The sequence below is a fragment of the Eutrigla gurnardus genome (assembly GCF_963514095.1).
Source record: "Eutrigla gurnardus genome assembly, chromosome: 23".
Lineage (NCBI taxonomy): Eukaryota > Metazoa > Chordata > Actinopteri > Perciformes > Triglidae > Eutrigla > Eutrigla gurnardus.
Window position 1 is genome coordinate 19,039,373 of NC_139934.1, and position 24,153 is coordinate 19,063,525.

The window sequence follows — 24,153 nt, forward strand, 5'->3', positions numbered from 1 at the left end:
TCAAAAGACAAAGACATAAGAACGACAAAAAAATAACACAACACAGTATCGAACCCATCATTCACAAAACCCCATTGCCGGCCTCTCCCCAAACGAGAGGCTGCACGTATCCCCGGTCGTACACTATCGCACAACAAAACAATGCTTACCTCATGAGATCGAGTCTCACCAAAACCATATGAATAACAGAATAAAATGTTGCAGCTAAACTAAATTGTTATTAAATGTAATTAAATGTAATACACACTCATTAAATTTCCAAAAAAAAGCACCAGGTTATCTCTAACCTTAACCCCACACCAGTGTAAAATGTAAGTAAATGTATGGTGAATTTTGCTGGTAAACAGTGGGCACTGTAAAGCAAGATTAGACTTCAGTGGAGTCTCTAAGACATCCGGATATGTTAATAACCAAAGTTGAGTGCCTTTACCTTTGGCTGGTGATCAGTGAAGATTATAAAACCTCATTAAATGTATTATTATTCTTAATCCCAACCAAACCAATCCGCCCTGCTCACATAAAAAAAAAAAAAAAAAAAAAGAATAAAAAATAAACCCAGCACAAATTCACATTCTGCTGGCTATCACTGGACATGGAGTCTCTAATCCGTCCAAATTACGTTGACAAAGCCCAGTTAGGCTAAAATGAGCAGTGAAATGACTTCAGACGTTGGTCACCAGGAACAGCAGAACATTATAAAACAAATGTTTAAATCCCCCAGTAATGTATTGTCCATGGCCAGGGCCAAAAAGATAAATGATCTTTTACCTTTTGCTGGTTGTCACTGGAGATTTTAAAACCTCCTGGCTTAAGACAAGTCTTTTACAGGGTGGCAGTTCAGATATCATGAATCAAACATACCGCTGTATGGAACGTAGAACATCTCACCGCTTCAAGTTTTTCATTATGAAGTCCTTGGCTTGTTTTGGGTCTTTGAAGCTTGTGCGCACGCCATCCGACGTCGTTATCCTCATCTCCGCTGGATACCACAGGCCGTAACGGATTCCCTCGCAGGTCCTCAACAAGCCCCGCACCTCATTAAACTCTGCCCGCTGCTTGGCGACTGCCTGTGTGTAGTCTGGCTGGATGCGGATGTTATCACCGTCCCCCGTGGTTAGATGTTTCATCTGCCCGGCTTTTTTCAGAATGTCCTCCTTCTCTCTGTAATAATGGCATCTGATGATGAAGGCTCTCGGTGGGTCAGTATCACCTGGTCTCACCCGCAATGAGCGATGTGCGCGGTCCAATAAAGGGGTCTTATCGAGGCCGAGCGTCTCCTTCAGGCACTGAGATATGAACTCCGACGGTCGCTTCCCGTCCTCTCGTCTCTCCTTTATCCCGGTAATGCGTAGATTATTGCGGCGTGACCGGGCCTCCAAGTCCTCCTGTCGTGCTTTCTGAGTGGCGAGCTCTCTCCGTACATTAGCCATGTCCCGCTCCAGAGAGGTAATCTGGTCGGAGTGGCTGTCGGCTGCAGACTCCAGGGCGACCACCCGTTTATCCAGGGCTTCACTTTTAGCGTTAGCATTGTCGGTAGCAAGTTTGATTTCTGCACTCAGCTGGTCGACCTGGTTCCGGATTTCAGTAGCTCGTGTCTCCGTTTTGTCGAGCAGTTCAGCCCTCAGCTCGGCGATTGCTTGGAGGATAGCTTCATGTCCGCTGCTCGGGTCAGGTACAGCAGCCGATGTAGCATCGTCATCCTCTGGGCTAGCTTTGGAGCTAGCTCTTGTATCAGGCGCTTTTCGGGGTTTTTTTGACATTTTTAGCTGGCGTAGAGTCCAAATCCCAAACCCGGTGCAAGGTCTCGGCTGCGGTTAAGAGTGTGCCTTGAGGTCTTTACATTAAATAGCTGCTTCTTGATTTATTAATAGCGTTGGTGAGGAGCTCGGTGAAAACACGTCCTCACATGGCACCGCTCAGACCGGAAGTCCTATATATATGTTTATATATATGTATATTTATACATATATATACACACATATATTTATTTTTATTTATTTATATATTTATAAATATAAATATGAATGAATTTATTGAGGAAAGGAAAAATTGCCAGGAGGAAGTATTCAAAGAAAGAGCTTTATTGACAACACAACACACAGCTGTACAAATTTGCCCACACAACAAACAAATGAACTGGCGACATTCTGTCCGAATTTGGTCAATTTTACAGCCGCCTGCGGTGCGTGGCCCTGTACTTGGGAGTCTTCTCTAATCGCGACTGTAGAGTCGCACAGAGCTTGGTGAGCTCCTGGCTACGAGAGGATGGAGGTCGCACAATCCATCCAGACACCCCGCCAACGACGCCGTCCTCCTCATCAGACATCATGTCTGTGGTGGCGCACTTCCAACGGTCCACCCCATCGCCAGCAAGCACACTCCGTCTCGCTTCCAGCAGCTGTAAAACAATCAATAAAGACAATCAGTACTGCGCGATGCACTGCGCATGGACACAACACATCTATTAATGCACCTGAAAATAGGTTTAGGTAGGTTTGGTCACATTGACCAAAAACGGATCTAATAAGTCTTACCCTCTTTCTCCTGGAACGACTCCGAGCTGACGTCTTCACAGCTTCCGCCTGCGATGCGAGATCAGGCTGTGTGTGTCTGAAGCTCCTGCGTACCGTTTCATAGTATGTCTTACAGGCAGCTGGAAAACAATTAAATGAGTGGTATGAATAAGAAAACTTAAGTCACAGTAAAATTAAAACAAGGAAGAAGAAAACAGTAAAAGTTACTTACACACAATGGCGTCACTATCAGCGTCATAGAAATCCGGACTTGCGGACAAAGCTCCGAGCAAGTAAGAGGTCACAGCTTCGTTATGAGGCGAGGTTCGTCTGTGAAAACAAAATGAACAGTTAAGATCGGTATCTACTGTTAACGCATCTATTTCCTTATACAGCAGAATGAAAGCATATCTTTAAATCGTACCCTTGTTCCGGTTCGTAGCGCCTACAATTCGTCTCCGAGTTGTGAATACGGCGTACTGCTTCCTGTAAAAGACCAACAACATACACTTAACAAAGCAACTTAACGTTACACTGGTTCCTCTCTCTTGTTCTTTTACAAGGCTACTATGCTACTTTTAGCTTGGACTATTAGCTTTTAAGCTACTTTTAGCTTGGGCTTGCTTTGCTAATTTTAGCTTAGCTAGCAGTCACCGAACATATTCTTACCGCAATCATCCTGAGAGTCTCCAGCAGTCCTGGATATAAGAATTATAACATTTAAACCACATTTTCTTAAGTGAAGCCTCTCAGAGCAGCATCCCTCCTGCCGGTGAACGTCTCCGCATCGTTCCCCCCACTGAATGAGGCGCCCGGTGTCTGCATCCGTCCCTTTAACGGACAACGGTGCACGGCGTTATTAATCACCGTTAGTAAATATATAACCACGGTTTAACATAAGCACTATATTATTAGTTAACGTCGGTAAAAACGGCACATTTTCCGCTTCGCTTGCGCTCTCTAACCCCTAAATGGTAAATTACCGTCAGTAGGCTAGCCGGCTGGCAGGACCTTCGATTCGTAACGTTAACGTACAATGCCAACAACAATAAAGTAACGTTCATTATCAATACGATTTAAAAGTCAGCTGGAAACATAAAAGTCATGTTACAGTAGCCTATACTTACATGTGTACGCGGTTTGTGTCGGGCTCCTCGCCAGAATCACCGCAGTCGTCCGCCATTATCCAAAACTTGTGAAGTCAGACGAGCCGCAATGCATTTTGGGAAGTTGAGTAGATTTAGCAAGGTCCGCTGTACTCAGAAATTCTTGCCAAATCAGTATACATCCGGCCATTTCTCGCGTGCACAAATTCACATACTATTGTATGTGAACGCACTACGTACTCAAATTTACGTCACAATTAAGTACGAGTAGGACGTTAGTATGGCATTTCGAACACAGCCGAGATCCATGATCTATGAACCCATCCTTGACCCTCTAGCAGAACTACGACCAGCCATTATAAAGCAGTTTATAGTTGTTAATGTTGTATCAAAAGGTACTGCATTTAAACATGTTACTGCGCAAGTTTCCTGGCTTCATCCCCATCCGGACAGACATTTTTATGGGAAGCCAATAGAAGTTTGGAGCTTGCAGGGAACAGACACGTCATACCCAGCATCATTTCTGCCTGTTGAGCGCATTGCTGGGAGATGTGTGGTTAACACTTGCATTTAAGCAAGACCAAAGAAAGGGTCACTGTAGTCATGCCACTATGCACAGTGGTTGAGCTCTGGGAGACTGTGATGTTGTTTGCATGAATGTACATTTTACCTTTGTGGCAAAGCCTGATTAAAAGTAATTGTTGAAGCAAATTGTTTTGTGTATCTTTGAATGAAGATGAAATGAAGTTATATCTTTGAATGAAGATGAAATGAAGTTAACACCTTTCAGAAAAATGTCACCTGGGGGAAAACTCCCCCTGCTACCCTGATTTGCATTTGTATAGCTCACAGCATTTTCATTTACATGTTAATAACCGGTTCCATGGCGGTCCTATTTTTGAAGAAAAGGCTGAAAACGACATACCCAAAGTAAAATGGTTACTGTTCTTGAACCCCTATGACTACAGACACAAAGCTGAGCATTCCTGAAAGCTAACCCTTTGAAGTTTCTTCTCCAAGTGTCAGATTTACTCTGAGTGTTACTGACACTGAGTTACTACAGCTCAAAAATTGTGGAAATTTTAATTTTTTGCCTCGCCTAATTTTTTTTTAATTTTTGAGTGAAAAAAGATAGCTGTGGCTCTGGTATTTAGGCCTAAAAACTGAATGAAGCCACAGCCACAAGCCTTACCAACAACTGGTAGAAAGTGGATAAAAATACACCTAAAAATGAGCGTTTGGCAGTCGTTTTTGTCGAGCAATGTCAGACGGAGTTGCATCTGGCACAAAGTGTTCCAAATTGTGCCAAATGAGATTATGGGTATTTTTAGGTTCTTTTTTTGTTTATTCCATCAGTTCTACAACATTACTAATAAAATCATTATTTTGAATTTTTTTTTTTTTTAATGTTTTTTTAATGTTTTTTTTTTTTTCTTTCTTTATGGGTTATTTATTTATTTATTTATTTATTTATTTTTCTCAGTCTAAGGCGTCTTCAAGGGAATACCGAGTCTTTCCTTTGGCTTTAGGCATTGTAAAATGCTCAAAACAATCAAAAGGAATAGTAAACGGCAGCCTTCTGTAATGCGCGCACGAGACTCTGTGCGTAACTATCAAAGTCTCAGATGACAAGTGTAGTTTATGCATTCGCTGGCTGTGTTCGAAATACTAACGTACTGCCTACTACATACTCAACGTGTATGTACTGCATACTGCCTACTAAATGAACGTTTGAGTATGCTGTTACCTCAGACTGTTCACACCGAAGTATACACATCTCATACTACATTTTTTTTGTTTTTTTTTTAACTTTATTGACATCTCGTCCTCATCTTCTCTCACGTAACCGAATCGATTACGTTAGCGGTTCTAGCTCCCGTTTAATATTTATTACTTATCAAAATATAAAGCATGATTATTACAGTTAATTTAATATTTCTAAATATTTTTTAAGTCAAATTACAACTGTCAAATGTTTTCTACCGTTTATTATATATGCGCGCTCCCACGCTTTCCCTCTTTCTTCCTCTTACCTGAGTAGCTTCTTCACTCGCCATCGATCGCGACTGTTAAGCAGCTTTTATCGATCATTAATCGTCCGTTCATAGATCGTATTATACCTCTGACCATGGAACACCAGCAACCTTCACCGCGGAGACGACGCAGGCAATCGGCCCGTCGGAGTACATGTACATGTTATTTGGATTTCCCTCTGAAGTAAGTAATATGACTTATCTGGTTTAAATACGTTCCTTTATTATTTGATTACCAATAGATGTGCATATGCATGCATAAACAAATGTAGGCTACATGTAGGCTAATATAAGTGGTTTTAATAATATCATGTATGAGTTTGGTGTGATAAAAATAAACAAGTACAAGCAAGTGGGATATTAGTGAATAATTTATTAGACAAATAATCCATGTTATATATACAGGTTGCAATACGTGTATGATAAGAATAAATAAGTAGTTTATCAACAAATGAATAGGAAAACATTCAGAATAAATGTAATATCTGATGTTTTCTGTTACAGGTTGGTGCCAGACGGCCGTACTGCAGGTCAATCCTCATGTTCCCCCGATGGGCCTCTACTTCGGGAAGGGGATTTAAGGAAGGACTTCTGTCTTTCAAGGCGTTCCACGGAGAACCTCGTCCACTGCTTACTAACAGAACAGATGGGTTCCATGTCCATAGTTCCACGGTGGTGATGGGGGTGACAGAGACGAAGTCAACGAGCCACTCCAGCAGTCCTGGGACATCCTCAGAGGCTCCAGCAGTCCTGGGACATCCTCAGAGACTCCAGCAGTCCTGGGACATCCTCAGAGGCTCGTAGCTGCAGTGTCTGCTCCAAATGTCCAGATCCCTGTGTTGCAGGAACATGATTATTGTTGAGGTTTTATTTGTGTTTATCAGTAGTGCAGTTTATAAGTAATACCACACAGTAGTTCTTACAGACAAATGTTTCCTGTTTAATGATTTACGATTATTAGGTTGTGTACAAATCTAAATAATAAATATCTGAATATATATATATGATTGTTGACTCATGTTTTAGGCCTGCAGGTCTATTTCCCTCCTGCTCTGGAGGAGAGACCCTGCTGCAGTGGTTGGCATCATGGCTGAGGAGATGGGGTGTAGTGGAGTAATAGCAGGTCTTTGCTCCATCACCTCATCCATGACAACAAACACTTCCAGTGTGCAGCAGTGACCTCTCCTCCCTCAGTGCTGACATCTTCAGTTCATACTAACAACACTTCTCATAATCATTGTTTAGATCAACTATTCACCACTAGTCATATATTAGAATATGTACTGTAATACTGTTCCACATGGGATAGACTTAATGGACTCTGATGTTTGAACACATTGTAGATATTACCCAGCACTGACTTTGCCTGATTATTAATAAGAAAGACAACTTCGTCTGGTTTATTTTATGCTGTAGAGTTCAATACTTTAAACTGCTTCCAACTCACCTTGTATTTCTGCTTCATGTTCTACCACTTCTTCTTTGCTCATCCAGCTCCACCTTCCCTCCATCTAATGTTCTTCAATAAACATCCTATATGAAGAACAGCACGTAGAAAAGTGTTACAGCTCATTGATGATTTCTTGCTGTTCAACAGAACGTTTCAGGTAGACATCTCAGGAGAGCAGCACATCACCCATCTATATACGCTGGTGTTCAACCTTATATCATTGAGTAGCTTAATATGCAACAGTAGCAGTTAAGCCCTGCATATGAGAATTATAACATTTAACACCACATTTTCTTAAGTGAAGCCTCTCAGAGCAGCATTCCTCCTGCCGGTGAACTTCTCCTTATCGTTCCCTCCACTGAATGAGGCGCCCGGTGTGTGCATCCCTCCCTTTAACGAACGGTGCACGGCGTTATTAATCACCGTTAGTAAATATATAACCACGGTTTAACATAAGCACTATATTCTTAGTTAACGTCGGTAAAAACGGCACATTTTCCGCTTCGCTTGCGCTCGCTAACCTCTATGGTAAATTAGCGTCAGTAGGCTAGCCGGCTGGCAGGACCTTCGATTCGTAACGTTCATTATCAATACGATTTAAAAGTCAGCTGGAAACATAAAAGTCATGTTACAGTATACTTACATGTGTACGCGGTTTGTGTCGGGCTCCTCGCCAGAATCACCGCAGTCGTCCGCCATTATCCAAAACTTTTCAGAAGTCAGACGAGCCGCAATGCATTTTGGGGAAGTTGAGTAGATTTAGCAGGGTCCGCTGTATACTCAGAAATTCTTGCCAATGCAGTATACATCCGGGCATTTCACGCGTACACAAATTCACATACTATTGTATCTGAACGCACTACGTACTCAAATTTACGTCACAATTGAGTACGAGTAGGACGTTAGTATGGCATTTCGAACACAGCCGCTGTGCCTCTCACACTCAAGCCCGCTACCCCCCATGTAATATACCGTTGGAATCGTAAGCTCATTGGCTATAAGACCTGTCATTCAAAAATTTACTCCTCTGCTATTGGCTCTCTGTATCTGGAGATTACGCGTGGTTGGTCAGCGTCATTTGACGCGAGCCAGTGAAGCACTGGCTCGCTTGATGGACAGTTTGTTCAGCCAATTCGGATCACAGAATCATGGAAGGGGGCTTGTTTTGTCCAGAAGACGAAGACGAACACGGAAATAGCAAACATCCATTGTTAGCCCTTCGGCGAACAGCGGTAAAAAGCGATAAACAAATAAAAACGACATCTTGTTCAGAGACTCACACGTCAACACATGGCGTGTTATGGATGATTACCGGAGATCGCGTGCTTGTGGGACTAAATGAAGTGGATACTTTTGTTCGTTGGACTCTTACCTTTCTGTGGATATGAGGATTATCAAGCTACATGTTTTTTTTAGACTTCGAGACAGCTCCAAAGGTAGGAAACGCCGGTCTTGTTATTGTTTTTTTTCTGTGCACTCCTTACACACGCGCTGTGTTTGCTTTTGATGTGTCTCCGTGAGCCTAAAACGGCTGGCTTTGTTCGATTCACGAGACTCGCAGCTTTCAAATGATGTATAATATGATGCAGATGCATTCAAAATAATATGCGATTAAACGGAATGAATGCCAAACGAGTGAAAAACGTCCCGACGTCGGGCCGGTGAAAGTAGACAGCCTCCCCTAGGATTACGGGGAGGGGGGTCATGGGGGGACAACTGCCAAGCAAGGCCCACGTCAATTCCCGGCAATTTACGTCAGTTTTCGGTGTTTCCTGCAAATTGCCGTTTGCAGTCGTAAACCTGAACTTCCACGGCAATTTACAGGGCCGCTAACTGACGAAAATCCCACTTTTCATGCAGTGTCTCATGAAAAATGGGAGCAAAAACAAAAGTGTTGCGTTTATATTTTTGTTGAGTGTATGTAGTGGAAATTGGGGGTGAGAGTTGGCAGCCCTGTAAGGCAGCAGCTTTGTTTGCTGTTAACAGATGTGGAACTGTCGCAAAGCAAGTCTTATGTTTTATTCTATATTTTTAAATTATTATTATTATTTAAATATTAAAAAAACATGTTCTCACAACCTCGCTTGGGCAGAGCGTGGCAGGCTTATTCAAGCTGATGTCTCACCAGGGAGATTTCTTATTAATCATTCCTTATTAATCCTTCCTTTGTTTCTCCCACATTACGCCTGGTTCACACCGACCGCGGCGCCCTTGTTAAGCGATAGTGTAGTTCACACCAGACGCGGAGCGCTGCGAATAGGCGCGGCTGTCCCACGCCTTGAAGCGATCGTTTCGGCATCTGCTCTATTTTTTGCAATTCTGGCAGGAAATCACACAGAGAAACACGAGACAATCCGGTCAATTTTCAAAATAAAAGCAATTTTCAAAATAAAATACCGCAATTGACAAATGTGATCATATTTGTGTATCTAAACTCGCACTGGGAAACAGGAAGAGACGATACATTTAATAAATGTGAAGAGTAGATAAACAAATATGTGTATTTCAACGATATATACACTACTATTGTCTACTGCCATACACACTCTCTCTGTGTGTGTGTGTGTCTCTCTCTCTCTCTCTCTCTCTCTCTCTCTCTCTCTCTCTCTCTCTCTCTCTCTCGGATAAATAAAATTGTCTGTGTAGCGGCCACTATGGCTAGACTATGCCACCCCTTTGATTAACCCCTTAGAGCAAGGGGGACTCTGTCCCAATAATCCACACACACAGGAGTTTATGAAAATATATCCAGTGAATCTTTATTAACAATCTTATACTTCCCGTGGGAAGTGTTGCACAGGGTTATGAAAAATAAATAAACACATGGGGGGAAAGTAAGCTGCAACGCCCTAGTACACCGCCAGCCGAGCCACCGTATAGGGGGGCTACACTGACGAGCAATCTCTGTACACACGTGAATGGGAACACCCCCTTAGGGCAGCACTCAGCGTTAGGAATATTAACACACTGCAACCATGCGTGCATAATCAAGGCTCAAAGTCGCTATAGAACTCACACTCACACTATGTGGTTTATAAGTAAAGTCTTAACGTCATAGAGGTCACACCCCCACACTGCAACACTCAAGTGGCTATAAGGAGAAGGAGACTGCATGTCCTGCATAACCCCATCGGCTACCTGGGCTTGGCCAGTACTGGGCGCTCTAAAGTAAGGGAGGGGAGGACAAAAACAACGAGATAAGACAAAAAGAAATAACCCCCTCTGCCCCACTATGCGATCAATCACAAATCCCTCTGGCCACCAGAGGGGTATTCCATCAAACTCGCTAAGTGCAAAGCCGGGCTAATTTCGATAAGCCTCGCTACCTTTAGCGAGAGTTGCGTTCCATCAACGTGACTTGAGGCACTCTCCGCTAAGTAACCACGGGAATTTATCCGACCAAACTAGCCTGCTCCGGGGCAGGCTAACCATCAGGCTTACTTTAGCGGGGGTTTCAGAGAAGTCCGTCTGTCGGAAACAACTGTACCAGCAGAAGGTTCCGCCAAGCCTAGTCCTCGTGATTTCGTCACGTGAAAGACCAAAAATGACCAAAATTACATATATCAAGTACAAACAGACTATATTTTCATCAAGCGTCTAAGAATACACGCTTGCAATTAAAAAAATATGAATAAATCGTTTATTTTGTTTAAGACCAACTGGCCATTTCATTATCTAAAGCCCCCAGTTGGGTGAGTGGTGATGCTCCTGCCCCCGGATGTGGGCATCGCAGGTTCACATCCCGGCGAAGACATCTCATGTGTGGTTTTTGTTTTGTTTTTTTGCCTGTATAATTGTCTTTAGATCAGAGAATTAGACCAACATTTTACCTTAACTATGATAAATATGTCATACAATTTCCCCAGAACCCAAATATAACTTGCAAAAACATGATAGGCATAAAGATGTTATTATTAATAGCATGTATATCCCAATGACAAAGGCATTGCTGCATGCAATTTTCAGCCACATAAATTCCTTTCAGGTGAGTTCATTAATAGGTTCATTGAATGTGTTCATTGAATTGTTGAGATAAATGAGTTTGTCAATGTAGATGCATTTACTAGGCCTATCAAAAAAAAAAGAGAGAGAGAGAGAGAGAGAGTTCCGGACAAAGAAAGAAAAAGAAACGACTATAGTCGGGATTTGAACCCTGGCCGGCCGCATGTAAAGCATTACCTCTACACTATCCTCTCGTTAGAGAAATCGTAGTCAGTGTTATATTAGAACATGTTACTCTTAACGGTACTTCCGTATTAAATCGCTCGGCAATTCTTGCCCAAGCAGCCTCGTGATTTTTATTTATCACTACAGTATTCCCTTTTTTGGTTATGATGGGTTTATACTCCTCATACAGTTCCATCAATAATTTTTGCTCTGGTCTTTTCTGCCATTTTCTCGATGATTCGACATTCCTGGTTCTGGTCTGGCTTCATATCCCGTGAACGTGCGTAACACACGACAACGTTAACCTGGCTTGAATAAGCCTCAACAAGGCGCGGCTGAAATGCGTTAATGGAATGGGTTTAGCCGCAAGTGGAAGTTGGCGTTAGTTCTAACCAGGCTTAACCAGGTAAGCGCCGCTTTAATTAGCGAGTTTGGTGGAATACCCCTCAGGTCAGAGGGGGAAGGGGAAAACAAAAACATTGAAATCAGAACATAATAGCAGCTAAAGCCATACACGCTCGCACTTCATACAAATCCGCTAAAAGAGAACAGCTGCGTAGCATAGCATGTGGTCCTATACACCAGCACAAACAAACAAAATCAAACATTACAGTTTTTCTCAAATGCTAAAACACAAAAGCCAATCCTCTAAACCAAATGACCAGTTGTCTAAACACATTTACTAAATCTAGCAATCATTTGCCAATATCATAAACACATTTCACATGAAGACACAATTCACAAAACACAATCCTCCGTTCTCATAAATCTAAAAACATTTTTCCTTGCTAAAACACAAGTTGCAAAAGAACTCTGCTCATATTCTCAAATGAAAGCTCATGTGATGCAAAATGGCTGCCACAGTCAGCAATATTTGAACACAATGACCTGGCGTCACTCATTACACACAACGACTCAAAATTGAAGACACTTGTTGCTAATGCTGTGACCACATGTATAAAAGCAAGTTCAGAGTGCACAGTTTGCTGAAGATTCCAAACAAATACAATGGATGAAGGCAGAGTCACGGGAAGAGGAATTCGAGTGAGAGGAGGGAGAGGAGCTGGCCGTGGAAGAAGAGGAGCAGGCCAACGAGGAAGAGGAGTTCGAATCAGAGGAGGAAGAGGAGCAGGCCAACGAGGAAGAGGAGGAGGCCAACAAGGGAGAGGAGAAGGTCCAGGAGGGAGAGGAGAAGTTCCAGGAGGAAGAGGAGCAGGCCAACGAGGAAGAGGAGCAGGCCAACAAGGGAGAGGAGCAGGCCAACAAGGGAGAGGAGAAGGTACATTTACATTTACATTTATGCATTTGGCTTTTATCCAAAGCGACTTACAATCGAGGATAAAACATTCAAACAACAGCACAATGTGAGGGAAACTAAGCTAAGTCAAGTGCTAAGTCAAGTGCAGCATTTAGGCTTGGAGAAAATCTCTTAAGAGTTTTCTTGAAGGTGGAGAGGGTATCTGTAGTACATTTACATTTATGCACATTTATGTCCAGGAGGGAGAGGAGAAGGTCCAGGACGAAGAGCAAGACGACATCGCACCATCATTACGGACGAGATGCGAGCAACAGTCATTGACCATGTCATTGTCCATGGCATGACAATGGCTGAAGCAGGACTAAGAGTCCGTCCAAACCTGAGTAGGTTCACCGTGGCCACCATTATCAGGGCATTCAGACAACACAACAGGTATTGTACTCTATTGCTTTCTTTGTAACAATACAGTTTTACAAGCCTGTGAAAGTAGTCTATTGGTTTCAAATCAGTTGTTATTGTAAAACATGTCAATTGACAACACATGTTTTTTTCTTTAGAGTTGAAAGAATGCCGCATAGAGGTGGGAGGGTTGCCATATTTACAGCGGCACAAGAAACCCTCATTGTGGATATGGTTCGTGAGAACAACCTCATCACTCCGGGAGATCAGAGACAAAGTAATTGCCGATAATGTCAACTTTGAGGGCATTGATGATGTTAGCTTGGCCACAATAGACAGAGTTCTCCGGCGCCAAAAGATGCGGATGAAACAGGTCTATAGGGTTCCCTTTTAGCGCAACTCTGCGCGACACAAAGACCTACGTTACGAGTATGTGCAAGTAAGTATACATCCATGTTCACAGTACAGTTAGTGGACATACTGTGTTGCTCAGTGGCCTACATTACTTCTGGACAATACTGTGCTACCTGATTGACTTCTGAACACCTGTGCACTTTCACATTTTCACAGAGGATATTACAGTTGGACACGATGGCCAGACGTCATGAGTACCTCTTCCTGGATGAGGCTGGCTTCAACCTGCAGAAACGAAGGCAAAGAGGCCGTAACATCATTGGCCAAAGAGCAATCACTGAGGTTCCTGGCCAACAGGGGGGTAATATTACTCTTTGTGCGGCCATGGGTTCAGAGGGGCTTGTCCACCGGCATGCTGTCCTTGGGTCTTACAACACCCAACGTCTCCTCACCTTCCTAGAGGAACTAAGAGACATCCTCCTGGACCGCCAACAACACCATCCTGGGCCTGCACATCCCATTTATGTGATCATTTGGGACAATATCCGCTTCCACAGAACGAACCAAATCAGAGAGTGGTTCACCACCAACAGTGACCAGTTTTTAAACATCTGTCTGCCACCCTACTCCCCTTTCCTGAACCCTATAGAGGAGTTCTTCTCATCGTGGAGATGGAAGGTTTATGACCGACAACCATACACCAGAGAGAACCTCCTAAGGGCAATGGAGCTGGCCTGTGGTGACATCCCAGTGGAAGCCTTCCAAGGATGGATGCGCCATTCCAGGGCGTTTTTCCCGCGGTGCCTGGCAAGACAGAATATAGCCTGCGATGTGGATGAGGTGATGTGGCCTGATGCAGCTCATCGACATGATGCTGCACAGTGATTGTGGTGTGTGTGTGGTGTGAATAAACTAAATAAAAAAACTTCACATCCTGAACATGTTTTCAAGAGTACTGTTGTGGGCAATAGATTCTGTTTTTGCATTGAGTTGTGTTACAGTAGTGTACATGCAGTATTTTCTATAGATTTATACTCTTCATATGAAACTCACAAATCTAAATGCCTAATCCTCTACAGAGATCTAAGAAGATCCGTTACTGTAAAGTTTCTAAAAATATGCATTGGCAGTTATGAAACAAAGAACCTTCTCACAAATTGAGCATTGTGTTTTCAATTGTTTTGCTTTAGTGTGTAATGATGTGTATAGTGTTTACATTTTTGAAAGCTTCGAGCTGCTCTTTTGGTGTGAAAGTTTGAGTTTTGAAGTGAGAAAGTGTGGTTGTGTTTATGTAGCTTTAGAAAAGGGTGTTGTGTTTAGACATTGTGGAACATAGAGGAAACGTTTGTGAAATGTGTTTTAGCATTTGAGAAAAACTGTAATATCAAATCAATCTTTATTTATAGAGCACTTTTCATACACCAAGTGCGCAGCACAAAGTGCTTTACACAAAGATAAAAACAATAAAGTAAACCCCTCCCACCCTCCACACACACACCCACACACACACACACACACACACATACACATACACATACACACAAACACACACACACACACAAACAATACCGGCAATAGGGAGACATGGAAGGCACCGAGAATTGAGGAAGCGCCGTCATTGGGGCCATCCACGCTGGGAGGAGTCACAGACTGTGCCACGGGGGGCACCAGTGCCAAGGCCCTCCGACCCTGACAGACAACAGCTGGTCGGGCCGAAGGGACCCAAGGACAGTACCCCCAGCAGCAGCTCCCAGCGTGGAGGACCCCCCTGAGGAAACTCTGGAGTAAAACCTTAAAAACTAAAGACATAAGATAGGATAAAAACCATGACAAAAGATAAATAAATGGAGTGAACGGTTAAAAGGATAAGAATAGGTAAGATAAGAAAAAAAAAATGTACCATAGGTAAATAAAACAAATTAAATTATTTAAGATTAATATCGTCTTAAAAAACAAACTAGAGGAACAACATAAAATATGACCACATAAGAATGGAATAAAAATGTACACTCATAGCACCAGAAACACTCACTTAAAATACATGGCTGTAAGGCATATTCATTGACCCACGTGTAACACCCAAATCTTAAGCATAACCAGGCCCCAACTAGATAAACCAATAAAACTGTGATGCTTAGTGATAGGGTGAGCGAAGTCTACATGTAATATTATAAAAAAAAAACACAGGAACCTGGCACAGTTTACAACATACCTGTCGCCATGTTAAGTTGACCACACCAGTCACCACCAACGCCTCCGTCGGCAATCACGCTATCCAGCTAGATGCTGGTCAGGAACAGAGAGATGGGTTGTTACAAAACAGAACCCACGCATACAAAATATGTACTGTAACATGTCACGATAGCGTACCTTCGTACACACGGAATGGGGAAAATCGCTCAGGGACACTCCCTCTGGCGGATCCTACGCTAGCCAAACAGAGCGCTTTAATTGTTTTAGCATTTCTAGTGTTTTAGCACCGATAAAGGAAAGAAAGTCGCCAACATACTTTAACACGGGAACACCACCCAAAACCACGCTCCTCTGAGCTAGCAGCAGGGGAAAGCTACCTGGCTAAGGACCCCAGGTGCCTATACAGGTGCCGGTCTCTAATTACGGACCAATCGCATCCCTGCTAATGACATAACGAGGAGTACGAAAATACACAGGAAACAGAGATAAAAAAAGGGTGGTTGTCAAACAACAATTGACAACCACGGTGCCCTGCCCTAGTTCCTACATGCTACATCTGTTTAGCAGGATCCCTAGCAGCTTGGACAGTTTCTTCTACTCTTTTCTCCCTTTGTTTCTTGTCTCCATCCTACTTCTCCTATTTTCTATAAGATCAGCTCTTTATGATGGGAAATAAATTATTTTGTGGCACCTCTTTTGCTTTCTCCTGAAAAATACAATCAGTCTGTCCCATCACAAAATCCGCAGACTGAACTCTGTTTTGTTGTTATGACTTTGTTCAGCTCTTGTGTGTGTACGTGTGTGTGTGTGTGTTTGTATGTGATTGTGTGCTACTCTCCAGCTGCTGGCCCCCTTCACTGCCCCCTGTTATTGTTACATATTGTGCAATCTGTGATGTTGCTTACAAGTTTTGGTACTTATGTACATCTCTGCTGTCAAAGTTGGATCTTTATTTGTCTTATATGAATAATGAATTTAGTTAAAGGTCTGCAAGTTGTTCACCTGAATATAAGAAGTCTGCTACCTAAAATTGACCTTTTAAGAGTCTGGCTTACTTCATGTAATAACTCTCTCAGAAACCTGGTTGAACAGTAATATTCCTGACAATGATGTTTAACTTGACAATTATGTCCTATACAGAAGTGATAGGGGCTCCAGAGGAGGGGGACTTCTGACCTATATCTCCTCAAGTCTGACTTAGAGCTAGTCATACCAACTGAGAATCCTTTGTATTTTCCTTCATCGGGATAATTTTTCATGAGAACAAAAGATGAATTATTGGAAATTTATATAGACCTTAATCTCCTACAGAATCTACAAATTGTATTTTGTCTACCATTAACTCCTTAGACCACTCAAGTGAGAAAATTATCTTAGGACATTTCAATTCTAACTGGCTAGATCAGTCCTCCCTCAATGATCGCAATCTCTTCAACAGTATAAACCTCACACAACTTATAACTGAACCCACCAGGGTATGCTCTAGCTCAGCTTCCCTGCTTGACTTGATACTAGTCACCCATCCTGAATTATTCAACCTGGTGCATAATCAGATTCTTTTAGTGATCACTCCATTGTCTTTTGTGTTTGGAAGATTAAAATGCCTCATCTTCTTCCTAAATTTATTAAAGTAAGGAAAGCTAATAACATAAATCCTGATCTATTCAACCAAGACATTTTAAACTGGGAGAGGTTTCAGTTAATACCAAATGTTGAAGATGCGTGGCATTTTTTCTACACTGAGTTTCTCGAGGTTATAAACAAACACGCACCCTGGTCAACAATTAGTGTTAAGGGTAGACACTTACCGTGGATTAAAGGAGAACTTATTAATTTATTCAAACAATGAGACAAGGCCTGGAAAAAATATCGAGCAACTAAGGATGTCTCTGATTGGAATGTTTATAAAGATTTGAGGAATAAATGTATAACTAAAACAAGAAATGCTAAAGCCAATTATTTATTTATTTATTTATTTCGGGCATGTCAGTTAAATCATCATCACACAACCAACCTAACAACCAACTTTAAGAACCCCAAACAATTCTGGAAGATAATCAATAGTGTAACTAATCTACAAAAAAACTCTACTACTCATATTAAAATGAATAATGAAATTATTAGTGATTCAATATTAATTGCAGAAGCCTTTAGTCAGCACTTCTCATTAATTGGCAATTCTCTGTCTAATTATCACAGCTCTGCCCTCACCCTGATAAACGAAAAGTGTAGAAGCTCCTTCTCCTTTAGTACTAGCACCTCAACTGAGGTTCAACAGGTCATTGACGGCTTAAGCTCTGGGAGCAGTTGTGGTCCGGATGGGCTGGAGATTAAATTCTTTAAATTGGCTTCTCATGTTTTATCATTTACATTTAGGTAATTTAGCAGATGCTTTTGTCCAAAGCGACTTACAATAAGTACATTTGTCAAAAGAAGGAAACAAAGAAACCACAACGTATCATTGCCGATAAAGTAAGAGCTAAAAATAGAACAAGTGTTAGGTCCTCATCTGAGTAAAGTAGTACGTTAAGAGCGACAGTGCTTTGATCAGAGTGCTATAGGTAAGGGTTTTATTTTTTCTTATTTATTAAATTTTTTTTGGGGGGGGGGGGGGGGGGTGTTAGTGGGTCATGCTATGTAGAGTCGAGTTGAAGTCTGAACAGGTGAGTCTTGAGCCTTTTTCGGAAGATGGCAAATTACTCTGCTGTCCTGACACCACTGAGGCGCCAGAACAGAGAAGAGTCTGGACTTTGCTGAGCGACATTTGTTTGATTTCAGCGATGGTGGTACCAGCCAGCTGAAGTAGAGGAGCAAAGTGCTCGCTTCGGGGCATGAGGTTTGACCAGTATTTGAAGGTAGATGGGTGCCGTTCCATTCATGGCCCTGAAGGCCAGTGCCATCGTCTTGAATTGGATGCGTGCTGCAACAGGGAGCCAGTGGAGGTCACGGAGGAGGGGGGTCACATGGGAGAATTTGGGTAGATTGAAGATAAGGCATGCTGCAGCGTTCTGGATACGCTGCAATGGTTTAGTCGCAGAGGCTGGGAGTCCGGCCAGGAGAGAGTTGCGGTAGTCAAGACGGGAGATGAGCATTGCTTGGATCAGGAGTTGCATTGCATCCTTTTTAAGGAAAGTCTGAATCCTGCGGATATTGTAGAGGGCAAATCTGCAGGATCGGGCCACAGCAGTGATGTTGGGGGTGGAGGATAGTTGGTCATCGAGGATTACACCCAGGTTCCTTGCAGTTGAGGAAGACAATACTGTGATGCCCTCGACAGTAACCGACAGGTCAATGCGAGGGCAGTCTTTCCCCGGGATGAAGAGGAGTTCGGTTTTATTCAGGTTAAGATTGAGGTGATGTGCAGTTGTCCAGACAGAGATGTCTGCCAGACAGTCCGAGATGTGAGTTGCAATGCGAGTGTCAGAGGTTGGGGGAAATGAGAGGAATAGCTGGCTGTCATCTGCGTAACAATGGTAAGAGAATCCATGTGATGTGATTACAGAGCCTAGTGCTCTGGTGTATAGTGAGAACAGAAGCGGTCCTAATACTGAGCCTTGAGGGACACCCGTGTCCAGAGAAAAGGGTTTGGACATAGAGCCATTCCATGTGACCTGAAAGGTGCGATTTGTTAGGTATGATGTGAAGCAGTTTAGAGCAAAGTCAGTGATGCCAAGTTCAGCCAGGGTGGAGAGGAGGATTTGGTGGTTGACTGTGTCGAATGCAGCAGATAGGTCGAGGAGAATAAGAAAGGAGGAGTGGGATGAGGCTTTGGCGTCTCGTAGGGACTCAGTCACTGTAAGGAGGGTCGTCTCAGTGGAGTGAGCAATCCCGAATCCTGATCGATTAGGGTCAAGGAGGTTGTTCTGTGAGAGATAGGATGACAGTTGGGCGATAGATCACTATGATGTTGAGCTTGAAAGGAAGGGTGACAGAGACGCCATGGAATTCAAGTGCAGATCGGGGTAGGTGGTCCAGAGGAAGGACCTGGTAGGATCACTTGGGTGAGATAAGGAGTCCAGTTCCTCCTCCTCGCCCTGTTTGTCTTGGGGAGTGTGAAAACGAGTAGGCAGTTGAAAGAGCACCTGGAGTGGCAGTGTTTTCTGGGGTGATCCAGGGCTGTGTTCGAAATGACATGCTAACGTACTGCCTACTACATACTTAAAATGTATGTACTGCAAACTGCCTACAAAATGAACGTTTGAGTATGCTGTTACCCTCGGACTGTTCACATGGAAGTATACACATCTCATACATTTTTTTTTTTTTTTACTTTATTGACATCTCGTCATCTTCTCTCACGTAACTGAATGGATTACGTTAGCGGTTCTAGCTCCCGTTTTATGGGAATTACTTATCAAAATATAAAGCATGATTATTATTAGAAAAGATCTTTTCTAAGTCAAATTACAATTGTCAAATGTTTTCTACAGTTTATTATATATGCGCGCTCCCACGCTTTCCCTCTTTCTTCCTCTGCTTTCACTTGCCATCGATCGCGACTATTAAGCAGCTTTTATCGATCATTAATCGTCAGATCATATTATACCTCTGACCACGGAACACCAGCACCTTCACTGCGAAGACCACAGAGGCAATCGGCCCGTCGGAGGAGCTACATTATTCACATGTACGGGATTTCCCTCTTAAGTAAGTAATGTGACTTATCTGGTTTAAATAAGTTCCTTTATTAATTGATTATCAATAGATGTGTATATGCATGCATAAACAAAGTCAACAGTCATGTAGGCTAATATAAGTTGTTTTAATGATATGTATAAGTTTAGTGTGATAAACTCATACATATTATACTAAATAAACTAGTGGGATATTATTGAATAATTTATTAGACAAATAATCCATGTTATATATACAGGTTGAAATACGTGTATGATAAGAAGAAATAAGTTTATCAACAAATGAATAGGAAAACGTTCAGAATAAATGTAATATATGATGTTTTCTGTTACAGGTTGGTGCCAGAGGGCCGTACTGCAGGTCAATCCTCATGTTCCCCGCTGGGCCTCTACTTTGGGGAACGGGATTTAAGGAATCTTTCAAGGCGTTCCATGGAGAACCTCGTCCACTGCTTACTACAGAAACATAGTTGGGTTCCATGTCCATAGTTCCACGGTGGTGATGGGGATGACAGCGACAAAGCCAACGAGACACTCCAACAGTCATTGGAATATCCTCAGAGGCTCCAGCAGTCCTTGGACATCCTCAGAGGCTCCTAGGCTGCAGCGTCTGCTCCAAATGTCCAGATCCCTGTGTTGCAGGAACATGATTGGTGGAAATGCTATGCAGCATTTCCAACCTTAGCTATCCTAATCTTTATGCTTATTGGTGGAAATGCTATGCAGCATTTCCAACCTTAGCAATCCTAATCTTTATTGGTGGAAATGCTTTCAAGCATTTCCAACCTATGTTATCCTAATCTTTATTGGTGGAAATGCTTTAAAGCATTTCCAACCTATGTTATCCTAATCTTTATTATTTTTGGTGGAAATGCTTTAAAGCATTTCCAACCTATGTTATCCTAATCTTTATTGGTGGAAATGCTTTCAAGCATTTCCAACCTATGTTATCCTAATCTTTATTTTTATTTTTTTTATTGGTGGAAATGCTTTAAAGCATTTCCAACCTATGTTATCCTAATCTTTATTGGTGGAAATGCTTTCAAGCATTTCCAACCTATGTTATCCTAATCTTTATTTGGTGGAAATGCTTTCAAGCATTTCCAACCTATGTTATCCTAATCTTTATTTTTCATATTATTATTCTTCTTCCGTACGTTTTTCGGTCGCCTCTAACTTCTACATACTTTCAGGTACAAAAACCATTCAACTATCAAAATGTTCAGCTCTTTCAGCTCTTTTATGCTCACCTTCAACCTTTTTTCTACCTTTCATACTTTTTCATATATTCAGTTTTTTCCATATTTTTTTTTCAATGCATTCCTATGGAGATCAGCCTAAAAACCTCTTTAACATCCTCCTCTTTGAACTCCGACTAGTTTCAAATACTTCCACCTACAGACTCCATTTAAACTTTAAACAATCTACAAGACTTTGAACTATAAAACTCTTTATCAGTTTTTTGATATCTTTTACAGTTTTTCTATAATCACAGTTTATGTTTTATGGTTTTTTCAGACCTCACCAGAGTTTATAATGGGTGTGTATTGCGCCTGCTAGAGTGCGTGACATCATCGTTAGAGTGTGAGAGCTCCTCGTCATACTTCAGATTTTTTTCCTTTCCAAACTCCTCCCGGCCACAATTTTCACTCTACACACGTGATCTTTTCCAATTTTGTAGACAAACTTGTCCTGTCTCTCACAATGTGCTCAAAATCTCTGTGAGATTTACAGAATTTGAACTAGCAACCTCTAAGTGCGGCCAAGTCCTTTTTTTCTCCTCATCCGCTCCAATGTTAATTGAGAAGCAGATTTTCAAAGAAACCTGATATGAACAGCATTTCTAACTCGCCCTAGCGTCCACATTTCTGACACTAGGAAAAAATAAAAGTCATCAGTGTCTTCAGCAGAGTCTTGTGGCGCTAACGGTGCGAAAATTTTGGCAATACGACTTTCGGTGTGAGCGTGAGAAGCTTTTGTTCGGACCCTCCGAAATGGAGGAATAGAGACAGGCTCTAGACAGTTACACAGGCGCGTAGATGGCTTTGATCTCTGTGGCTTTGATCTTGAGAGTGACAGCAGGTGTGCTCTGATTGGCAGACGGGAGCGGCAGACAGGAGCAGTCAGTGGGATTTGTAGTTTTTTTTGTCAAACATCGTCTGCTCAAACATACTTTCACCTAGAAACTCCATTTAAACTTTAGAATGTATACACAAGTCTGTCTATCTCTCTCTGTCTCACTCTCTGTCTGTCTGACTACTACTACTACTACTTCTACTACTAGCCTACTACTGATACTACGTCCACTGCTCGTACTTGTACTAGTACTACTACTACTAGCCTACTACTGATACTATGTCCACTACTTGTAATAGTACTACTACTAATACTACTAGTACTAGCCTACTACTGATACTACCTCCACTACTTGTAGTAGTACTACTACTACTACTACTTCTTCTACTACTGATACTACGTCCACTACTTGAACTTGTACTAGTACTACTACTGATACTATGTCCACTACTTGTAATAGTACTACTAGTACTACTACTAGCCTACTACTGATACTACCTCCACTACTTGTAGTAGTACTAGTACTACTACTACGTCTACTACTGATACTACGTCCACTACTTGAACTTTTACTCGTACTACTACTCCTTTTGCTACTAGCCTACTACTGATACCATGTCCACTACTTGTACTTGTACTAGTACTAGTACTACTTCTAGTTTACTACTGATACTACCTCCACTACTTGTAGTAGTACTAGGACTACTACTACTAGTACTTCTACTTCTACTACTACTAATACTACTAATACTTGTACTAATATTACTAGTACTAGTAGTACTTCTACTTCTACTACTACTAATAATACTTATACTTGTACTAATATTACTAGTACTACTGCTAATACTACTGCTACTACTAATACTACTTTTACTAATAATACTAGTATTACTGCTACTACTACTACTACTACTGATACTACTCCTACTTCTATTAGTACCCTACTAATACTAAAAACAAAAAGAACATTCAAATATTAAAATGTTCAGCTCTTTATGGACATTTCAACATGTCTTCAACATTTTTTTGCCTTTCATATTCTTTTCAAATATTCAGGTTTTTCATATTTGTTCAGCTATTTAGCTTATTTCATACATTTGCAGATATTAAGCTTTCTTAATATTATTTTCAAATATTTAGCTTTTTTCATAATTTTGCACATGTTCAGCTTTTTCAAAATTCTCTTCAACTATTCAGCTTTTTGAATATTCTCTTCAACTATTCAGCTTTTTCAAACGTTTGCACATATTCAGCTTTTTTAATATTCTCTTCAGCTATTCAGCTTTTTCAAACGTTTGCACATATTCAGCTTTTTTAATATTCTCTTCAGCTATTCAGCTTTTTCTAACTTTTGCACATATTCAGCTTTTTGAATATTCTCTTCAACTATTCAGCTTTTTCAAACTTTTGCACATATTCAGCTTTTTTTTATATTTTCTTCAAATATTCAGCTTTTTTTTCAGTGTTGCTTCAGCATTAAAGCATTTCCACGTATTTTCGCAGGAAATGCATTTTCTAGTTGGTGGAAATGCTTTCAAGCATTTCCAACCTATGTTATCCTAATCTTTATTGGTGGAAATGCTTTCAAGCATTTCCAACCTATGTTATCCTAATCTTTATTTTTCTTTTTCTTCTTCCGTACGTTTTTTGGTCGCCTCTAGCTTCTGCATACTTTCAGCTACAAAAACCATTCAGCTATCAAAATGTTCAGCTTTTTCAGCTCTTTCCGGGATATCTTCAACATTTTTTCAGCCTTTCATACTTTTTCATATATTCAGCCTTTTCCATATTTTTTTTTCAATGCATTCCTATGGAGATCAGCCTAAAAACCTATTTAACATGCTCCTCTTTGAAAAGCATGGCAGTCTGCATACTTCCACCTACAGACGTCATTCAAATTTTAAAACATTCACAAAACCTTCAGCTATTCAGCTATTACTTTTCATTGTGATATCTATTACAGTTTTTAA

General features: G+C 41.5%; 1 long non-coding RNA gene across 1 annotated transcript in view; it reads right to left on the reverse strand.

Annotated features, from left to right (window-relative positions):
* Positions 1-5,906: 5,906 nt before the first annotated feature.
* Positions 5,907-24,153, reverse strand: part of LOC311009513 — a 371,301-nt gene continuing 353,054 nt past the window's right edge. Inside the window, exons 3-4 of the long non-coding RNA XR_014596655.1 lie at positions 7,100-7,185; positions 5,907-6,486 (exon numbers count right to left, since the gene is read on the reverse strand). This is a non-coding gene — a long non-coding RNA (uncharacterized lncRNA). The remainder of the gene's footprint in view (positions 6,487-7,099; positions 7,186-24,153) is intronic.